At 32.3% G+C, this 7,514-nt stretch overlaps 2 long non-coding RNA genes across 3 annotated transcripts; both read right to left on the reverse strand.

Annotated features, from left to right (window-relative positions):
• Window positions 1-345: 345 nt before the first annotated feature.
• On the reverse strand, window positions 346-961 carry LOC139894252 (uncharacterized). Its single transcript, XR_011774864.1, has 3 exons — window positions 781-961; window positions 571-671; window positions 346-462 (listed from the first exon to the last, which is right to left on the reverse strand). It is a non-coding gene; the product is annotated as an uncharacterized lncRNA (long non-coding RNA).
• A 4,273-nt stretch (window positions 962-5,234) lies between these two features.
• Window positions 5,235-6,980, reverse strand: LOC139893202 (uncharacterized). Of its 2 annotated transcripts, none has more exons than XR_011774397.1 (5): window positions 6,629-6,980; window positions 6,441-6,486; window positions 5,946-6,253; window positions 5,713-5,847; window positions 5,235-5,290 (listed from the first exon to the last, which is right to left on the reverse strand). It is a non-coding gene; the product is annotated as an uncharacterized lncRNA (long non-coding RNA). The 2 variants fall into 2 exon arrangements; XR_011774398.1 differs by lacking the exon at window positions 5,235-5,290 and adding an exon at window positions 5,407-5,459.
• Window positions 6,981-7,514: the final 534 nt, after the last annotated feature.

Here is a 7,514-nt window from a genome sequence, read left to right on the forward strand (position 1 = left end):
ATATTTATTTATTTATTTAGGCTCTTACGTATGCAAAAGAAGCCCATCGTTTGCGCATTAAACTTCTCAAAGAACATTTCGCCTACTCAATAGAGCAACGCAATGATGATATCATGGATGCTAATGGGGAAATCATACAGAAACGTGGATATGAACTTACAAGTTTTCACATGCATTCTTCGGTGGCTACAACAGCTTGATTAATTAGATATAATTTCCAATGATATAAACATGTACCAACACAAACAAAATCATTGACAACAATAGTTCTTTCCACAACCATAATAAAGATTCACAAAGTTTCCATAAACAAAATAAACTTCTACTTGACTTGAAACAAAGTTTCCATAAACAAAATAAAAGTGAATTTTAATTCGGTTTACAAAATATATATGAATCTCTTCTCAAGATCCGGCAGACGTTGACACCGAGTCCACGAAACAAGTAGTCATCCTTGATTTACTAAAAACAAAAATATAAGGAAATTATAAAGTGGTCTATTCAATAAGATCCCAGTATTGTCACTATTTATTATTATTATTGGGTTTTAAAAAACAAAGATTAGCAAACCTGTTGACATTAAAAATTGTTACTTCTAGCAGTTGGGATAAAAGCTTCTATATCTTCTGTGAGTCGTTCTTCATCTACTTCATCTTCATCCGATTCATCTTCTTTTACACAATAAAAAATGGATAAGATTCTAATGGAAGATAAACCCTAAATAATTATAATATAAAAACATATTGAAAATGGAAAAAAGATAAAAAAAAAAAAAAGTACCTTCTAAATCGAACAACCAATCGCGAGCACATAACAAAGCCTCGGCATTTTCTGACAATAATGAACTTCTACATTTACTTATAATTTGACCCCCAATGCTAAAAGATGACTCGGAAGCAACGGTGGTAATCGGGATGCTCAAGATGTCACGAGCCATAAGCGCTAATTGGGGATACCTCCCTTGATTTTCGCTCCAATAGTCTAAAACATTGATATCTTTTTTTTTCTATCAAGTAGAGGTTCAACTAAATATTGATCAAGTTGAGATTTTTCGCTTTCGGAAATGATAAATTTGCTTTGAAATAAATCAAACTCATCCAAATCATCCAATAAATCCTTACCAACTTTCGAGCTCCCTTCTCCAACATTTGAACTTATCTCATATTCCTTGTATAACTTCTTCAACCCATTGATAACACTCTCCACTTTTGCTCTAAGTTCGTCATCCTCCATACCAAGTTTGGTAAAGCAGTATTCCACTATCTTCGCCTTATATCGTGGATCTAATATAATCGCAAAAGACAAAATCATGCTATAATTTTCCCAGTACTTAGCAAATTTTGCCTTCATCTCATGTGCCATCTCTTTTATGACTGGATCTGAATTCGTTAACTCTTCTTGAATACACTGTTGAATTCTCCACACATTATGAAAGTACAAGTTCGAAGTCGGATAACGGCTCCCAGAGAACAACGTTGTAATGACATAAAACGGTTCTAAGAACTTTTTGATTCCTTCTACTCTACTCCACTCCACTTGTGTCGGACATGTTTTATAATCATTATCTACTAGTTGCAATCGCTCATAAGCCCGACGATAAACCAACGCACAATCAAGCATCAAATACGTAGAATTACATCTCGTAGCTGTCCTGACGCACATGTCTTCCACACTGTAGTGAAAGGTGATCAATGCATTCGGCAAATCATAACTTTCTAATCGCACTCCCTCTAACATATTTAACCGACTCCTGAATTATTACAATGGCACTTTGAATAACTTTCAATTCAGCTTGCACATAAGGTTTAACACATGCGCTCCACATCGTATATGCATGTAATCCCCGTTGCAAAGTAACCCGCCATTTAATGATAAATGAGACTTCATAGACTCAATTAACCCATTATTATAAGGCGCATTATCTAAAGTAATGGTGAAAACTTTTTTTTCGATGCCCCAATCTTTCAGAAAGTTAATCATAAACTCTGCAAGTAGAGTACCCCCGTGTGGAGGGGGTATAACTTGAAAATTCAACACTTTCTTTTTTAAAACTCAAATCTCATCTACATAGTGCGCATTCAATGCCATGTAACTATCACTGGTAATGGAAGTCCACAGATCGGATGTAAAACAAATTCTACTCTTTATGCTCTCTAACTCATGTTTAAGAGTCATCTTTTCTCTCTCAAAAATTTTCAGAACATCCGACTTTGCCGTGTTTCTTGTGATAGTCGGTGTACCCGGATGTAAAAACTTATGTAGATTTCATGTTGCCTTATGCTCAACATATTTAAATGGATAGCCGTGTTGGATAATTGAAATTGCCACTTTCGCTCGATATTCTGATTGGTCTAAACGAATACGTTTTTGTGGTGGAACAGACTCAACAATGTTAAAACATTTGGTGATATGTCGTTTCATGTTAGATGTTCCAAACTGAGCCTTAATCAATGTACCACAGTTAGTATAACACGCCTTTTGAATTCCTTCGGGTCCTAAAGGTAATTTATCAAAGTAATCCCACACATGAGAACGTTGTCTGCTGGTAGATGAAGTGGCATCTTCTTCAATCTCTTCATTCTCTGCATTATCCATAGGTTCTTCCTGTTGAAAATTCTCATACATATTACCAACTTGTTTCCCACAATTCGTAAAGCTCAAAACTTTATTGAAGAGGCTATACATTAGCATGTTTAAAGAAGTAATTCACATGTTAACAAGCTGATTAAAAATCATATAGTTCACCCCATTTGTTAATCAAAATCAATATGACAAAGACAACCATGTTAACAAGCTAATCAAAATTTCATATTATAGCACCTAAAAGGCTAAAGCTTACGTCTACAATCTACAAAAATTTGCAACATTAAAGAATTCAAAGGAACCAAAAAATAATTTCTTGAAAACCAACAAAGAGAATACATATTCAAAGTCTAATGTTACAATTCAAAATCAGTCTAATGTTACAGATTCAAAATCAGTCTAATATACAGTTCAAAATATATCCCATAAATACTAGTGTTACTATGTTCATCAAGTAGCCTTTAATACAAATACAGAGAGTCTAACACTAGCACACTAATTCGGAGTGTAATATTCTATGCAACAAAAAATTGATAGTAAATGGTTCAAAATCAGAAAACCAACTAAAAGGTTCAAAATCAGAAAACCAACCCACTTCAACAGATTAACACACGTGTCCTATGAATAGCTAAAATACATCAATAACATAATACCATATTCTTATACATTAACACCACAGTATGTGCAAACAGAAGCAGAAGCAGCAGCAGAAGGCAGAAAAAAACAATTTTATGAAATAATTTACCAAAAACTCGAAACATAAAAAGGGACAAACAAAAAATTACCATCGGAACGAAGCTTGTGTTCAGTAATCTACTCTTTGATGCTATCAATTTAAGATTTCAGAATCGAGGATTTCAGATAGTAGCTGCAACGATTTCAGATAATAAAATTGAGGTGCGTTTTGTGCAAATCCCAAACAATTCCACTACGATTTCAGAATCGAGTCATGAATTCGAGTATCCTTGCTTACTAGTTAATACCGCTTTCAAAATCTCATACGATTCAACCACGATCGATTTTTGAGCAACGATTAATTTAGGGGTTTTGAGCGATTAGATAATTTTGGGTTTTTTTAGCAGGAGGAATCGTGAGTCAATCGTTGAATGATTTGAATCGTTGATCTTTGATCCAGACTCCAGAGATTCAATTTTTTTATCAAGACCCGAATGGGTCTAAGTGTTGGACCCAATTAATCTTTTAAAATATGTGGGGCTTTGGTGGGCTTAAGTCTGGACCCCCGTGTTTTTTAAATCTATTATGTTAGTGGACTCATTTGAGTCCTTAAATAAACCCAATGGACCCATTTTTTGAGGGTTGGGTCTGGTTTGCCAGGTATTGCTCTAAGGTACAGAGTATAAACTTTTGAGATCGGTCAGTGAGAGACGACTTAATTGTTTAATTTTAGTGTTGGTTTTTCTAACTTCTATCATCATGTATATATCTTTCATTTTACTTTACCATATAGCATGGTTGCAAAACTCGAAAAAATTCATCTACTACTAGATTAAGTTATTAATTTTAATCCGTTACGACTTTTAATTAAATTATTAAATGATTATTAAATGCATATACATGAGTTAAAACTTAATGTATCTTCAATTACCGAGATTTGCATATATCTTTTGTGTCTTCATAATCTTTGATTTGGTTTCCAAGTTTTCTTTTAATTGTGTATGATTTTTTGAGAAATAATGTATTTTTTCTTTTCATCATTTATTAAAAGAATATTATATTATATGGGTTAGTTAGAAAATTTGGACCGTTTCAAATTTTTGAGTCATGTGCGATTGTCCACACATACCTTCTATACCTTCTAAAACGCCCTTAAACGTTTATTACACGGTCAAACCTAGGATTACTCGGCCAAAACTCAGTGATTAAACTTGGTCAAAATCGATCAAACTAAAACTTAGTTAACTTTAGATTACTCTTCGAGTTATTCATTACTTACTAAAAGTCTCGATCAAGTAGTGTCCAAGTAGCAATTTTAGCTAACTTGCAAGTACGATATATTATCGATATAAACACTATGTATATATATATATATATATATATATATATATATATATATATATATATATATATATATATATATATATATATATATATATATATATACTAGATTTTTGAGCCCGTGCGATGCACGGGGATATAATATACTTTACTATAAATGATTTTTTATTAAATTAGTATCAACTTACAACAAAAAAAATATATTTTTTGAATCAAAAATAATATAATTTCATAAACGTCTTTATTTAACATACATACATAAACGTACCTCTGAATACATATGCCAGACTTGTTAAATCTTCTTAGTACTTTTTGAAACCATGTAATTCCTTTGTGTAGAATCGTGTTTCAAATCCTTCTTCTTCTGTTTCCTTAAATCCTGATGCAACACCAACTCCCTCAGTTGAAATAATACATGGTTTAAAAATCTGGATACATAATATGTCTCAGGTTGACAACCCCAGGCAGAACCAACAACGTAAGATGACTGATGAGAATACTCTTATCATCAACCGATACATTATTGACGTTTATTTAGCGGCATTATTATAACAACAAAGCGTACGAACACAGTTGTATGAATACAATTGCAACTAAACTTAAATAAATTTATCTGCTAACCACCGGCAAGGCGGCGGCAACACAAATAATATATATCAACAATGAAGGTGCCACAAACTGAGAAAACAACCTGCAAAATCAAAACAAAAAAACAAATATGGGGTTATGTACTATAACAACAAAAATTCAAACGAAAATCAAAATATACTGCGCGAAATACAATTTGCCAAAAAAGAAGAGTTTTACCCGAATGCACAACGCACAACTGATCATTTATCCACTGTATAAGACCTATCATCCTGTAAATATTCTACCAATACGATACAGTTAATATGGTATGATTTAGTGTTACTAATTTAATCGTATTAAACTGTGCATTATCGAAATATACTAATACTAATTTATATTATCAAAACAGTAAAACGCATATTAGAGGCCGAATTATAGCAGTTTAAATTTCATTAGCTTAATTGAAGAAATTAATTCCGGACAATGATATATTAATCATCAATTACTCTGTATTATAACTAAAGTGAAAAGCAGATGAAATACCTGCTTTGCTAATTCTCTAGTTGGCAAAAGCACGAGAATCGTAGGTGACCTGCCATACCCAGTCCTCCTTGTTGCTTTCTCAGGTCCAATTATTAAAGACTCAAGAATTGGCAATATAAAAGCCAATGTTTTGCCCTAAACCGTACATACAGACATTCATAAAGCAGTTAAGAACAATAATGCATACCCTGTAACTACTACAAACCAATTTGTAAAACTATAACAACTAATACCTGACCGGTTTTAGCTTTCCCAATCAAATCAAGACCGTCATAGATCAACTCCAAAGTCCGAGTTTGAATTGGAAACAACCCCTCAATTCCCTTTGCCTTCAACGTTTATCTTTGAAACGAAAACAACGTTATCATTGATTATTTTTTGTACATATAACCAAACGAACATTCATCAAATTCATCCACAAAGAAAGCATCGCCAACTGGACCTATTATGATCTATTTCCTACATGACTTGCTCTTTCTCTCTCCCTGCCTACTAACAAAACAAAATCAACATGCCTGCTAACAAAATACAAACAACATTCCTGCAAACAAAGTGTACAACAAAATTGACAATTTAGTCCTATTTTTTACGGGTTTATTTGGGTTATAACTCCCAATCTCAAAGGGAAGCATGTCAAATGCTAAAAATGAAACAAAATAAATAACCTGGAACAAAATAGATAAAAATTGAACGATTCATCTATAAGTAATAACAGACCTATAACATACCTGTAGTAAATTCCGTTTTGGTGGTCGATACGAATGAACCTGTAATCTAATTGCAATGATTAAAATCAAATTATCAGTCTCATAATCCATAAATACATATAGATATATATTGATACAAATAATAACATAAATACAAATAAAATCGAAAATTGTTATACAAATAAATACATATAGATATATATTGATACCTTAATTTCATTATTTCCGTTATCAGACTATTCGCCATAAATAGACACAGACGATTAAGAACAAATCTAGAAACAGAAACCCTAGAACGACGATTAAGAAAAGAATTAGCGAAGAAACCCTAGAACGATGACGGACACGATAGTTGCTGGTGATGAGACGATAGTTGGTTGATTATAAAATTAGGGTTTGTGGATTGATTAATTGTTAAACACCAACTGCGGATTGAACATGAAGAAGAATATGCGACGAAACTGATATATGAATTGGTTGGATACTGAATCGGTGTTGATGATGCGTTAGTTTGAACATGAAGAAGATGCTTTTTGGTGTCCTGCAAAAAGTATGCAAAAAGTGAAGTATTGGGAAGGGGATTAAAAATTCAAATTTGAAATTTGAATCTGATTTCAAAGTTATGTATATGTAAGTATAGGTAGTTTGTGAGGTAAAAAATTATACTAACAAATTAAGTGTATGTATAGGTTTTATGTGAGTGTGGCTTCTCTCCTAGTTGGCTCATAAATTAAGGGTCGAATGCCATGTGGACAAATGGAAATAGATTATATATATATATATATATATATATATATATATATATATATATATATATATATATATATATATATATATAGGCAGGATCAATGGGGAAGTAACTAATTGGGGGGAAGCGGAGGGAAGCAAATTTTTTTTTTTCGTTTTTTTTGGAATTTTTTTTTCCTGGCATCAAGATCACACGAAAATATGAACATTTAGAAAAGACACTCCGTGATGAATGTTATTATTTAGGCGAAAAAACGATCGACAAAAATAACATTCAAGATAATATTGTTCGTGAAGAATGTGAATGTTTTTTTTCCATGTTTTGTGAAGTAAAATTTAGCCTGATTT

The sequence above is a fragment of the Rutidosis leptorrhynchoides genome, chromosome 2, assembly GCF_046630445.1.
Source record: "Rutidosis leptorrhynchoides isolate AG116_Rl617_1_P2 chromosome 2, CSIRO_AGI_Rlap_v1, whole genome shotgun sequence".
Classification (NCBI taxonomy): domain Eukaryota; kingdom Viridiplantae; phylum Streptophyta; class Magnoliopsida; order Asterales; family Asteraceae; genus Rutidosis; species Rutidosis leptorrhynchoides.